Raw genomic sequence first — 14,698 nt, 5'->3', positions numbered from 1 at the left:
CAGACACAAAGGTTGAGGTAGAAAATATTCGGAAAGCAAGCCTGTAAACTTGGGCATTAGACCCTTCAAAATAGACACCTCAGAGGGGAACAATCAATATAAACATGTTGGGGATAATAATAAACTAATTTCTGCATGTAAACTCGAAGGTGTAATGTATATAGAGATGGCAAAAAAAAATCTGGTTCTTCTCTAAAGATTTAGGCAAGTCTTTTATTAAGATTCATTTCCATCTTGACCTTCAACCTGCCACTGCTTCCTTTCTGCCTTTCATGTTCTCTCACCTTGATGCAAGTCAAAATACTGTCTTGCTATATTGCTGACATTTTATTTTGGGTAACTGTATAGTTTAACTTTGCTCACCACCATGCTTAACATATGGAAGCAATTAATTCATTTTCTTTGCCATCATTAGGATAGGAATCCTAGATACTTTAAATGTAACTTCATCATAGACTTCCCTTAACTAATTACATAATATCTAACCCATTTTCTCGAAAATAAAACTTGCTAGTTAAGAAATAAAGAACAGCATTGCTTAGAATAAACTCTGCATGCCACACTGTAATTTAAACTGTACTGTTATGTATGGTGAAGGACTGAAAGTTTAGAGTTACTCCCCTTGGCAAACATTTTTTTTAAGGATTGCTTAAATAAGCAGTACAGAAACCAGATGTCATTTGGTAAGAGTATCTGAATGACCAAAAATTTGCTGTCTGGGTATTTTTTTCCTTTATAAAAACAAGAAAAATTCTTTGGATTTATATCATATTTAGCAGCTGTGAAACAGTGCAAACATCTGTTTGTACCTATGGGGAGCTGACCCGCGGGGTCCTCATCTCTTAATCACCAAGCATCAAGCCAGTCTCACATGAACAGTTTACTGTTTTCTTTGCCGTTTCCTCCCGCACTTCAAAGTTTTCTTACGCTCATGTTCTATTGGCAGAATGGAGGAACTAATCCATTCATTATAAGACCAGATGATTAGAATTTTTTGAGACATGATCACAGCATTCCCTCCACCCGGCCTGTGCACAGAAACACATGCACATTTGCCTCTAAATTCATTTTGGAGTGTCTACACTTACTCCAAATAATGCAAGATTTATGAGCCTCAAGCAAGATTATAGTAGCACATATACTAGACTGCACCAGGCCTGCAGTCACCATTTGGGGCCACAATCTTTAAAAAGTCATTTTAAAATAACGTGTTCCCTTTTTTATAAGCATAAAAACATTGTATTAGCTCTTATTTGGAGTTTTTCTCTTAGAATATTGCTACATTTTTTTTTAAAAGAGTGATAATAATAACAACAACAGAAAGAAAAAAAAACAAAAAGCCTTACCCACACTTGCTCACCCAGGGAATATCAGTTTCTAAAGGCCAACATTTTTACTGCACTTTATAAATAGGGAAAGTACGCCGAATGGAATCGAAGCTTGCCAGGTCAAATCAGCTGCTTTATTTATATATTCTTTTTTTATATATAAAGTCTGCCAAATTAAGCATTCCTACTGCAAAAGAAGTAAGAATCAGCCTCATTTTTATATATTAAAAAGTATTAATTAAAACAGTCTCATTACGATGATTTTCATTACACAAAAGATGTATTCTATATAACAATGTTATTTCCGAGGATTACCCATCATAAAAAAGGCTCTATTTGTAGGGTGGTAATAAATTCTCTGTATCTGACTCTTGATCAATGAATTGCCTCTGGTGGCTGCTATTCCCATAACAAACCCTCTCTACACTGTGTGCTATTCGCACTGCACTTTGGAAACAAAGACGAGGCCACATTATAACTTTACTCTCACCATGTGGGAATTATACTTTGCTGATTTCTCTTTTGCAAACATTCAAACTGTCCCCACAGGGTGTGGTGGGAGGAGGATGTACCCAACAACTTAAAGCTGTAGGAATATCCATGAACTTCAAGAAAGACCCTAAGGTAAAAACCACATGCACAACACCTCCCTTTATACCCTGCTGGGTTCAAAGCACTTCTTGTAACTCGATGACACACTAAAGAGAGACTAGACCTTGGATTTGTCTCATCTTTATAAGCAGTATGGTCTAAAGTACATATTCTGAATCTGGGATCCATAAAGCAGACTAATTCCCAAGGTACCAATAGGTGTTGCTGGGAAAAGAAGGTTCCATGGTCAATTAAATTTGGGAAATACTCATAGAATGCCCCCTTTTTTGGATAAAGGCAAGGCCTATTAGCAAATTAAAGACTTTGAGAACTACTGCCGTAAATGCATCTTATACTGTTATTTGTGAAAACGCTAGGAAAAACTTAAGACATAAAAAGGTGTAAAGAACAATATAACAAACCCATGTACTTACCTAGAAGTTTAAGAAAGAAATATTACAAATACAGTGGAAGCCTCTGTGTGTCTTTCCCTCATCATACCCCTTCCATCTCTCAGAAGTAACAAAATTCCAAATGTAGATTATTTCTATGAATTTATTAACATCTTTATTTTATTTCCATATATTCCTAAACAATGAGTAGTTCTGTTTTTTATGTTTTCAGCCTTCTCTAAAAGTGGTATAATATTCTAGGCATTATTTTGCTTATTCTTTTGGGGGAGCTTCATATTATTTTTATGAGACTTTAACATATATAACTCTGATTTGTTTATTTTCACTGTTAAATAATGTTTAATTATGAATATATCACAATTTATTCATCTAGCCTCCTGCTGAACATTTAGACCATTTTTCTTTTTTTTTTTTTTGCAATTACAAACAGTATTGGTATTGGTGTACAAGTAGACAGAGTAACAAAATGGAACAAAATAGAGAGGTCAGAAACAGATTCACATATATAGAGAAATTTCACACATGGTGGAAGTAGTTCCTGAAGATCAGTTTTCAAATGGTGCAGGGACAATTATTTACTCACGCAGAAAAAAATTTTAATCCTTACCTCACACCATATTCCCAGTTCCAGATCTATTATCAGTTCTAGGTATATTATAGACAAAAATGTAAAAAACAAAAACATTGAATTTCTAGTAGAAAATACATGAGAATATATGAGAATGGGAAGGAATCCCTAAAACCAAATCTCAAAAGATTAAACGATGATAAATTAGTCTACAGTTTAAGTTAAAACTTCTATTCATCAAAAGATACTGTAACAAAATAAAAAGACAAGGCCCAGAATGAGAAAAGATATTTATAAAACATATAACCAATAAAGAATTAGGATTCAAAATACATGAAAAAAAATCTAAATTTTATTTAAACCAGCATTTTTAAAAATCATTTGACCCTTATTTAGAGGAACACATATTGACATCTATTTCAAAAAAAAGATTCCTGGGCACAATTTGGGAAAAATTTATATTTTGACAAAAGCATTAAACTTGGAAAACACCTTAGCTTAGGTCTCTACCCAGCTCTTTACTCCTCAGCAATATGATACTAAATAATTTACTACTCTGGGCCTTGGTGTTTTATCTGTAATGTGGAAATTAGCCCTATCCTTAGTGCACAAAACTCAATAGCATAGAAATCTGGAAACTGAACTAACAGTTACAGCTTGAGTGACCTGTAAATACCTTTCAGTGACCTCTTAGAAATCGTTTAACCTCACCAACAGTGGCAAGAAATACCTTCAGGGGTTGGGTAGAAAAAATCAATTCTGGCAAATCCTATCTGAAAGATTTTCTATTCTTACATAAATGTATCCTCGTGGTACTTATTCTATTTTTCACTACGAAAGACTACCCATTGTAGATAGCAAAATAAAAGGACAAACCACCGCTCAGGTTGGAACTTAACAAGACTATGTCTTAAATGTTGGCTATTTAACTATTTCCTGACATCTACATGTAGGCCACATACATATGGCCACAAGAAAAATCTCATGAGAAATAAGTTGCAAGAGAGTTTGAAACATACAAAAAGGAAGTAAAAACTTTTTACCAATATTTGCAAATCCAAAGTACTCCCAATCAACTGAGGAAAAATCATTTCAAATGAGAGACTAACCTAATACAGTTTTATTCTTGATGATTAACCCCATCAACCATGGAGGTGCCATTCTTAACTGGGATTTGCACAGAGCTGTTCCTTTGTTCTGTCTTCAAAAAAGAGATGACAAATGCTTATGTGGAGAACCATTTGTGTGTAAAACACAAGAGCAGAATCTTCCTTTCTATATTGTTCTTTTTTAAAATGGAAAGCTATATTTTGTGATACCATAGTAGAAAAGGAAATATAAAGAAACTGCTTGTAGTTCAGATATTAGGACAAATTAAAGAATTACAGTAAGAAACAAGCTTATTATAAGTAGTTGGCTTATGTTAAGTTCTATAAATTAACTTTGCAATTTCAATTTTCAACAATATCACAGACTAGAAATCTGAGAAGATGTTTTGTTTTTTAAAAAACGGTGAATAAAATACAATAAACATTTCATCAGGAAAAAAGTAAAGAAGCTGCAACGGTTAAAATAAAATAGGAATTCTCTGAGCTTAGCTAGCACTAATAACTTTAATTCTAAGGGTATCTGCTGAAACTTGACCTTCCATTTTGATGACTTTTGGGAGATAATTCCCCACAAGTCTCTCTCGTTTCTACATGTGTTGTGAGAAAGGCACTAGCTGTTCTTTGTTCTAAACTATCTTTTCAAGAATGTTTGTTTACTGAGCAGCCTTGTAAGATAGAGACAGTGTCTCTCTGCAGAGCAAAGAAACAGGCATGATTAAATGCCTGTTATAAAAAAATTGGGCTCCCTAACCTCAGAGTTCCTGTCTAATAATACAACCCACTGCAGTATAGATGTCATCTGACACCTCTTCATGTCACCCTGTGAAAACTGAGGCTTAGGGAACTAATGCAAAATGTTGATACTCTGGTTACTCCTATTGCTGTTAAATATATATATTTTTTCTTCATCTTTGATTCAAGAGTCTCAAGTCTTATACCAGAATCCATGAAACTTGATTGCTTGAAAGTAGGATAAAAGCAGGATAAACATCTCAGGCCCTTCATCATTCTTAACAAAGGCTATGTGGGAAAAAAACACACACAAAAAGCCTAGGGGGCATTGATATGGAAAGGCTGAGGCTCCAAAGGACTACAATCTATGGGTTTATTTCTATAAACCCATGGTGTAGAAGGGATAGCAAGGAAACAAGATATTGGGTAAAGAGGGAGAATCACCCATAAGAAACCATAAGGTCTCCCTCACATGGGTTTCCAGACTAATTTTACCTACTTATGTGGTGTTAAAAAAAAAAAAACAAAAACAAAACAAAAACCTTAAATGGAGAATTTAATTCTACTGGGCATATACCTTGAGAAAACCGTAATTCAAAAAGAGTCATGTACCACAATGTTCACTGCAGCTCTATTTACAATAGCCAGGACATGGAAGCAACCTAAGTGTCCATCGACAGATGAATGGATAAAGAAGATGTGGCACATATATACAATGGAATATTACTCAGCCATAAAAAAGAAATGAAATTGAGTTATTTGTACTGAGGTGGATGGACCTAGAGTCTATCATACAGAGTGAAGTAAGTCAGAAAGAGAAAAACAAATACCGTATGCTAACACATATCTATGGAATCTAAAAAAAGAAAAAAAAAATGGTTCTGAAGAACCTAGGGTCAGGACAGGAATAAAGACACAGACATAGAGAATGGACTGGAGGACACGGGGAGGGGGAAGGGTAAGCTGGGACGAAGTGAGAGAGTGGCATGGACATATATACACTACCAAATGGAAAACAGATAGCTAGTGGGAAGCAGCCACATAGCACAGGGAGACCAGCTCGGTGCTTTGTGACCACCTAGAGGGGTGGGATAGGGAGGGTGGGAGGGAGACGCAAGAGGGAGGAGATATGGGGATATATGTATATGTATAGCTGATTCACTTTGTTATAAAGCAGAAACTAACACACCATTGTAAAGCAATTATACTCCAATAAAGATGTTAAAAAAAAAAGAAAAAAGAAAATCACACATCAGTGATAACCCAAATGTGACTAGCAGAAATCATCAAAAATCAATCTCAATCCAGGCTTGACAGAATCCCCAAGGTTTCAAAAACATAAAACACACAAGGAAACAGAGCACCATGAGAAAGAACAAGTAGATGCAACAGCCAGCAAAATCAGACCCACAAAGATAGAGTAATCATCACAAAATAGTAAATAACTTTAATATGTTTAAATAAATAAAAGAGTGGCTTTAAAATGTGAGTAGAATGAAGAAATATTTTTAAAAATTTAAAAGCATGTGAAAAAGAACCAAATGGACAGAATAGAAATTTAAAAACCAGAAGTAAAAACTCTATTCAAAGGTGAAACAGCATATTATACAACACTGGAGATAATTACTAAATTGGAAGATAAATATAAAGAAATATGAAAATGAGAGGCCAAGAGAAGGAAAATGTAAAAGAAAATTCAAGGGAAAATGGAGGATAACATGAGAAAACCTAATTTCCAGAAAGATAACAGAGAATAGGGAAGAAACAACTTTTAAAGAAGTAACCGCTGAGAATTTTCCAAAACTGTTGAACGTTACCAATTCTTGGGTTCAAAAAGCCCAATAAATCACAAGCAAGAAAAATAAAAAGAAATATATTTCTAGACACATTATAGCAATACGTAATAGAAAAGACCAAAAAAATTTCTTCAAATGAGCCAGACAGAAAAGACATGTTATCTAAAAGTGAATAACAATTAAATCAATAGCTCTTTCTTCTCAGTAGCCACAACGTCACCAAACTGGAATGATTTATCCAGTGTGCTAAAAGAAAATAACTCTCATCTAGAATTCTATACCCAATAAATTATCTTTTTAGACCAACAAAAAAAGACTTTTCTCAGATTTACCAAAAACAGATTTGTTACCTTTTGTCATACAGACTTCACTAAAGAAAATTCTGAATTATTATTACAGGCAGAAAGAAAATGATGGTAGGTGTGAGCTATGACAGAATGTTGAGAAGAGATATTGTTAAATAAGTGGGCATATCTAAATCAGTGGTTCTTAACCAAGAGCAATCCAGCCTGCCCCCAGAAGATATTTAACAATGTTTGAAGACATTTTTGTCTGAGACAACTAGGGGAGGTATGATGCTACTGGCATCTAGTGTATAGAAACCAGGGATGCTGCTAAACATCCTACAATGTACAGGACAGCTCCTTACAATACAGATTTATCTGGCCCAAAATGTCAATAGTGCTGACGTTAAGAAATGCTGATCTAAATTACCGCTATGTACAGCAGTAATAAAAATTTATTTGTCAGGTTAGAACTAAAATATGCTGCCAAAACAGAGTATAAATAGGGAGGCTGGTGGTTAAAGTGTTCTAAGGTCTTTGTAAAATTTGGGTGGAGGAAACTGAGTAACTGTAGGCTTTGACAAGTTAGGTGACCATATTAAAATATTAAAGGTGACTAGTAAATATATACACTTTAGAAGTTAAGTTCTCTAACCTAGTAGGAGGAGGATATGGAATGGAAACAAAGAAAAAAACAATACAGAGGAAGCATGAAAAGAGAGAAAACTAAAAGGGCAGAAAAAAGAGTAGGGAATACAACAGAAATAAATACAAATACCTCAGTAATTATATGACTATAAATAGACTAAAACTCTCCAGTTCAGAGAAAAAGCTTGTCAGTCTAGATAAAATAAGAATTCCAGCTAAATACTGTTTATAAGACATACTTATAAGCATTAGGACACAAGAGTGTTTAGTGTTAAAGGATGGAAGAAAATATACAAGGCAGACACTTGTAAATCTTCCCAAAAAAGATTTCTATAGCTATTGATATTAGACAAAATAGACTTAAGGCAAAAAGCATCACTAAAGATTAAAAAGTAACTGAATAATAATTAAAAGTTAAACACAATATCAAATTACCAATGGCATTTTTCATAGAACTAGAACAAAAATATCTTAAAATTTATATGGAGACACAAAAGATCCCGAATAGCCAAAGCAATCTTGAGAAAGAAAAACAAAGCTGGAGGAATCAGGCTCTCTGACTACAGACTATACTACAAAGCTGCAGTACTCAAAAAAGTATGGTACTGGCACAAAAACAGAAATATAGATCAATGGAACAGGATAGAAAGCCCAGAAATAAACCCATGAACCTACGGTTAATTAATCTATGACAAAGGAGGCAAGACTATACAATGAGGAAAGACAGTCTCTTCAATAAATGGTGCTGAGAAAACTGGACAGCTACATGTAAAAAAATGAAATTAGAACATTCTTTAACATCATACACAAAAATAAACTCAAAATGGATTAAAGACCTAAATGTAAGGCCAGATACTATAAAATTCTTACAGGAAAACCTAGGCAGAACACTCTTTGACATAAATCGCAGCAATTATCTTTTCCGAGCTGTCTCCTAGAAAATGGAAATAAAAACAAAAATAAACACATGAGACCTAATTAAACTCAAAAGCTTTTGCACAGCAAAGGAAACCATAGACAAAACGAAAAGACAACCCACAGAATGGAAGAAAATATTTGCAAACAATGTGACTGCCAAGGAATTAGCCTCCAAAATTTACAAACAGTTCATGTGGCTCAATATCAAAAAAACAAACAACCCAATCAAAAAATGGGCAGAAGAACTAAAGAGACATTTCTCCAAAGAAGACATACAAATGGGCAAGAGGCACATGAAAAGATGCTCAACATTGTTAATTATTAGAGAAATGCAAATCAAAACCACAATGAGATATGACCTCACACCAATCAGAATGGCCATCATTAAAAAAATCTACAAACAATAAATGCTGGAGAGGGTGTGTAGAAAAGGGAATCCTCCTACACTGTTGGTGGGAATGTAAATTGGTACAGCCAGTATGAGGAACAGTATGGAGGTTCCTTAAGAAACTAAAAATAGAGCTACTATATGATCCAGCAATCCCACTCCTGGGCATATTATATCTGGAGAAAAACATGGTTCAAAAAGATACATGCACTCCCAATGTTCACTGCAGCACAGTTTACAATAGCCAAGACATTGAAGCAACCTAAATGTCCATCAACAGAGGAGTGGATAAAGAAGATGTGGCACATATATACAATGGAATATTACTCAGCCATTAAAAAAATGAAATAATGCCATTTGCAGCAACTTGTATGGACCTGGAGATTATCAAAGTAAGGGAAGAAGTCAGAGAAAGACAAATACCATATCATATGGTATCACTTATATGCGGAATCTAAAAAAAAAAGATACAAATGAACTTATTTATAAAACAGAAACAGACTTAGAGAACGAACTTATGGTTAACAGGGGGAAGGGTGGGGGGAGGGATAGACTGGGAGTTTGGGATTGACACGTACACACTGCTATATTTAAAATGGATAACCAACAAGGACCTATTGTATAGCACAGGGAACACTGCTCAATATTCTGTAATAACCTAAATGGGAAAAAACTTTGAAAAAGAATAGATACATGTATATATATAACTGAATCACTTTGCTGTACACTTGAAACTAGCACAATATTGTTAATCAACTATGCTCCAATATAAAATAAAATTTTTTTAAAAAGAAATTAATTATAAACTGGATTGTACCTACTAATACAGCCTTAAAAATATTTTTTTAAATAGGTAAAACTACAAGGAAATTTAATAAATCCATCATTACAATAGACAATTACCCTCTCGTAATTGATACACGACACAGAAACTAAATCAGTAAAGATTTGAAACCATCTTTCATAGAATAATGTTCCCAAATTTTGGAGAATGAATTGACTTTCATGCACATTTGAACTATTTTTAAAAAATTAATCACAAGCTGCTGCAAGCCTCTACAAATCATTAAAGGACTGGCATTATAAAACCTCTCACACTTCCCACGATGAAAACAATGTTAGGAAGAGTTATAAAAAGATAGCTAATAAAACTCCATACATTTGGAAATTTTAAAACATTTCTAAATAATTCTTGGAACAAAGATACAAAACACAATGGAAATTAGAAAACTAAATGCTAAAAAATATGGGACAAAGATAAAGTGGTACCTAGAGGAAAATGTATTGCCTTAAATGATGTATAGAGAAAAGAAGACTAAAAATTAAGAAGTTAAAAAAAAATACTGTAAACCCAAAGAAAGCAAAGAAAAGACTACAAAGACAGGGACAGAAATTAATGAAATAGAAAACAAATACATGATAGAGAGAATTAACAAAGTTGAGAGTTGGTCCTTTAAAAAAAAAAACTCATGAAACTGATAATATCTTGGCAAGATTGATCAAGAAATAAGAAGTCTAAATAAACAATATTAGAAATGAAAATGGGGAAACTGTAGATAATTCAGGAAAATGATAGCAAGAGAAATGAAGAACTTTATGCCAAAAAAATTGAAAACCAATAAAATGGATAAGTTACTAAGGAAATGCAAACCACCGAAACCAACCCATGAGGAAATAGAAAAATGGATAATACTATAAAAATTGAAGAAATTAAATTAGTAGATAAATATCCTCCCAAAATGAAAACAGCAGGCTTTTTACAGGAAACTTTACAGGAAAGCTTTTTCCAGCATTCAAAGAGCAGATCATTATAAACACAGACAAATTCTTTTAAGAGTGACAAAAGAGGAAAATCTCGCCAACTCATTATATGAGCTATGCCTCATTATATTAGCTATGCTTGTGATGACAAAATAAATAAGGAAAGTATAAAAAAGGAATATCACAGGCTAATCTCAGTAATATACAAAAATACAAAAATTCTAGGTAAAATATTAGCATCCAAATGTGGCAATGTATAAAAAAATATATCTCATAACTAAGTAGGGTTTATTCCAGACATGAAAAATGAGTTCAATATTAGAAATGTATTAATATAATTTACCACATTAACAGCTTAGAAGAGGAAAAACATATGATCAACTCAATAGATGCAGAAAATTTATTTGATATAATTTAGCATAGGTTTTCATAATTAAAAAAAAAAAAACAGGAATAGAATAAAATGCCCTTAAACTGATAAAGGACATCTGCAACATACTACATACTTAATGGCAAATATTGAATCTTCCAAAACCAATACAAATATACCCACTCTCACCTCATCAACTCAGCAATGCAGTGAAAAACCTAGACAGTGCAACATGACAAGAAAAAATAAATAAAGGAATAGGATTAGAAAGAAAAAAAAGACTGGTATTATCTTTAGATGATATGATAGTCTACCTGGAAAACTCCAAAAAAAAAGTCCATATAAATTATTAAAATTAATAAGAAAATTTAGTAGGTTTTCTAGATATGAAATCAAAATCAATTGTATTTCTAGATACCAGTAACAAATTGAGAAAAAAATATATAATTTTCTAAAATGTTATTTACTACAGCAACAAAAATGATAAATTCTGCCTAGGAATAAATCTACCAAATTATATTCAAGAACTTTATGGAGGAAACCATAAAATGTTTTAAAATACATTAAATGAATTCTATATAAGTTAAAGGCATATTACTTTCACGATGTGAAATAGGAACTTCTAGCAACAGTTCTGCTCTCTCTTCTTCCCCCATGGAAGCACACCTCAGCAGATCTCAGTCATAGTCTAGAGGGAGAGGAAGCCACAGACAGAATGGTTTCCTCTACTTTTCTGAGAGAGCAGAAGTGTTGGGAGAAGTTCCCACTTCATGGGCTAAGGAACTCAGTGGGGAAAAACATTTCCTCCTGCTGATAAAATTCTAATTGACCCACTTAGAACTTTATTTTTTTTCTCCCTACCATGGTTAATCTCCTAAATTTACCTGGCCGCTCAAAGTGTAGGTCACAGACCAGCAGCATCAGCACCACCTTAAATCTTGTTAGAAATACAAAATCCTAGGCCTACCCCAGAATCCTAGACCTAGTGGATCAGAATATTTTAATCAGATCCCTTGGTGAGTTCTATGCGTATTAAAGTTTGAGAAGCATTCTCTAGGAGATAGATCAGGACAGTCTACTTGGCATTATGCTGCTCTCCCAATCCCTCTCATCAGTGAGAATCCTCAAGGCCTGCATTGTCCAATACAGAAGCCACTAGCCAACTGTAGCTATTAAACATCTGAGATGTGCTGTCAGTGTAAAACACACAATAAGGGAGTTCTCTGGCGGTCCAGTGGTTAGGACTCCATGCTTTCACTGCCATGGGCCTCGGTTCAATCCCTGGTTGGAGAACTAAGATCCCTCAAGCTGCCGCACGGTGTGGCCAAAAATAAACAAATAAATAACACAAACACACAATAGATTTCAGACTTAATACACAAAAGCAAATGTAAAATATATTATCTTTCATATTAATTACATATTGAAATGATAATATTTTAGAGATACTGGGTTAAATAAAAACGTTATTAAAATTGTTTCTTACTTTTATGATGGGTACCAGAAATTTTTAATTACACATGTGGCTTGCATTTGTGGCTCACATCATATATTTTATATATCTAGAGCACTGCTCTAGACCCTGTCTTCTGCCTCCCCAGTTGAAATGATATGCCTCATACACTCATCTTCATGCTAATTAGCTCCCTGGCTGCAATTTCATGATATTCACTTTGATATAATTAATCATTCTCTGGTCTGAGAAGCCTTGTGTTCCTGGCCAACTCCATCAGATTGCTAATACTCTGGTAAGATGTATGCTTTTTTTTTTTTTTTTGTCTGAGAAGTTTAGCTTTTATTGTGATTTGCAAAGGGCTCATAAACAGGAGAAAAGGGATCAGTGCTCTGGTTCAGGCTACGTACTTAACATTCTCTATGACCTTGCCACATCACTGCATCTCTTCTTCCAACCCCTTTATCTGAAAAGTGAGAGGTTTGAACGAGATAATTTGTAATATTCTGGAAATCCCTAACAGAGACAACAATGTTTTACTATCAACTGTCTATTATGCACACTTATTGTCACTCCAGTTAGATTGTAGTTTCCTTGAAAACAGGCATTTTTTTCTTATTTTTATTTAGTTAGCTATTTTCAGCTTATTAGGGTATAATCGACAAACAGAATTTTAAGATATTTAAAGTGTACCATGATGATTTGATATACATATACATTGCAAAAGGAGTCCCCCCAGATTAACACATCCATCACCTCACATATTCACTTTTTTTTAGTGAGAACATTTAAGTTCTACTCTCTTAGCAAATTTTAATAATTTCAATTATATAATACGATGTTTTCAACTATAGTCACCATGCTATACGTTAGGCATTTTATCTTATAATTTCATTTCTAACTCCTGGTGTTATTACTGGACTTTGGGGATCTCAACAGTTATCTCTGATGGGGACTTCGATGCCAAAGGACAAACCATTTATTCTAGTAGATCCAAGCTTTAGAAAAAGCCTGAGCTCCTGTGAAGAAATAGAAGTAGAGACATAATTGATAAGCAGTTGCGTTTTGAGGTAAATGCTGCCTGCATATTTGTGTGCACACATTTGTTTGTAAAAGTTTGGTCATCTGACTGGAACCCGAGGAATCCTGGTTAAACATTTCTTTATGCAAAACAAAGAATGTTGAGTAGTTAAATATTTTACCTCTAAAGCTAAAATGGGGTTATTTTTTTTCCTTCCCTCTGAATGTTTAAGGTGGAAAACCAAATGTAAATATTCAAAAGATTTTGTCATGAAAATCTCATCACCTATGAAAGAACAGTGGTAACCAACACCTCTGAATGGTTGATTAATTCAATAAACATGTATTACACATCTTCTTCTATATTTGAATGAGTCAGCATTCTTTGCTGAGTGTGTATGAAGAGATCTTGGGTAATACAGAGACAATGGAAGACCAGTCAGTCTCTTTTCTTAAGCACCTTACAACCTCCTTGAGGGAAATGGAACATACAAATTGAAGAGGACTAAATGGAAATTTACGCAGTAGAAAAGTAATAAACATTGAGCTCCTGTTATATGCATAGTGCACACCAGATACTCATATGAACAGGGCAAATACACTCACACTCAACGTAAATTCAAGTGCTAGTGGCTCAAAGGGGATCAGATTAGCTTGGGTACTCAAAGGGTTAAGGAATTGTCGGAAAAAGCAGGAAGCCAGGAGAGGGCAACCGTGTGCCTGGCAGAAGGGCAGATGCCAGAACCTTCAGGTAGCATTGTAGCTCCCTCCTTCCACTAGAGAAGCTAGGAGAGGTGAGAAACCACAGGAAGGGATTTCAGTCATCTTAAGTCCACCTGCAAACTTGTGGTTTGTGGACCACTTGTGGGAGAATCACCTGGAGATCTTGTTATAAATGCATATTTCTCTGACCTACTCCAGAGCCATCACTTCGGAACCTTTGAGGGTGAGCTTCAGAAATGTGCACTTTGAATATGCTGCAGGGGAGTCTCATGCATGATGAAATTTCTGAACCACTCATTGGGTGAGAACAAGGGTGTCAGATTGATTCTGACCTGAGTTCCAGGACTGTCTCCGCAGCTTTGTGATGTTGCCCCCTTCTTCTGCACAACCCCTCTTAAGTCTCAGTTTCCCTATCTGTCAAATGAAAACAATAAATAACTACCTATGGTCTTGTTGTGAGGCTCAAATAATTAACAATCTACAATGCTCAGGCATATAGTGAACACTCAATAAATACAATAGAAGTTATAATAAACTCGTTAAGAATTCCCCTATAGCCAATGATAATATAGTATATAGCTAAAATTTTTTTAAGA

The sequence above is a fragment of the Balaenoptera physalus genome, assembly GCF_965194825.1.
Source record: "Balaenoptera physalus genome assembly, chromosome: 2".
In the NCBI taxonomy this organism is placed as follows: Eukaryota; Metazoa; Chordata; class Mammalia; order Artiodactyla; family Balaenopteridae; genus Balaenoptera; species Balaenoptera physalus.
This window is presented reverse-complemented; position numbering follows the sequence as displayed.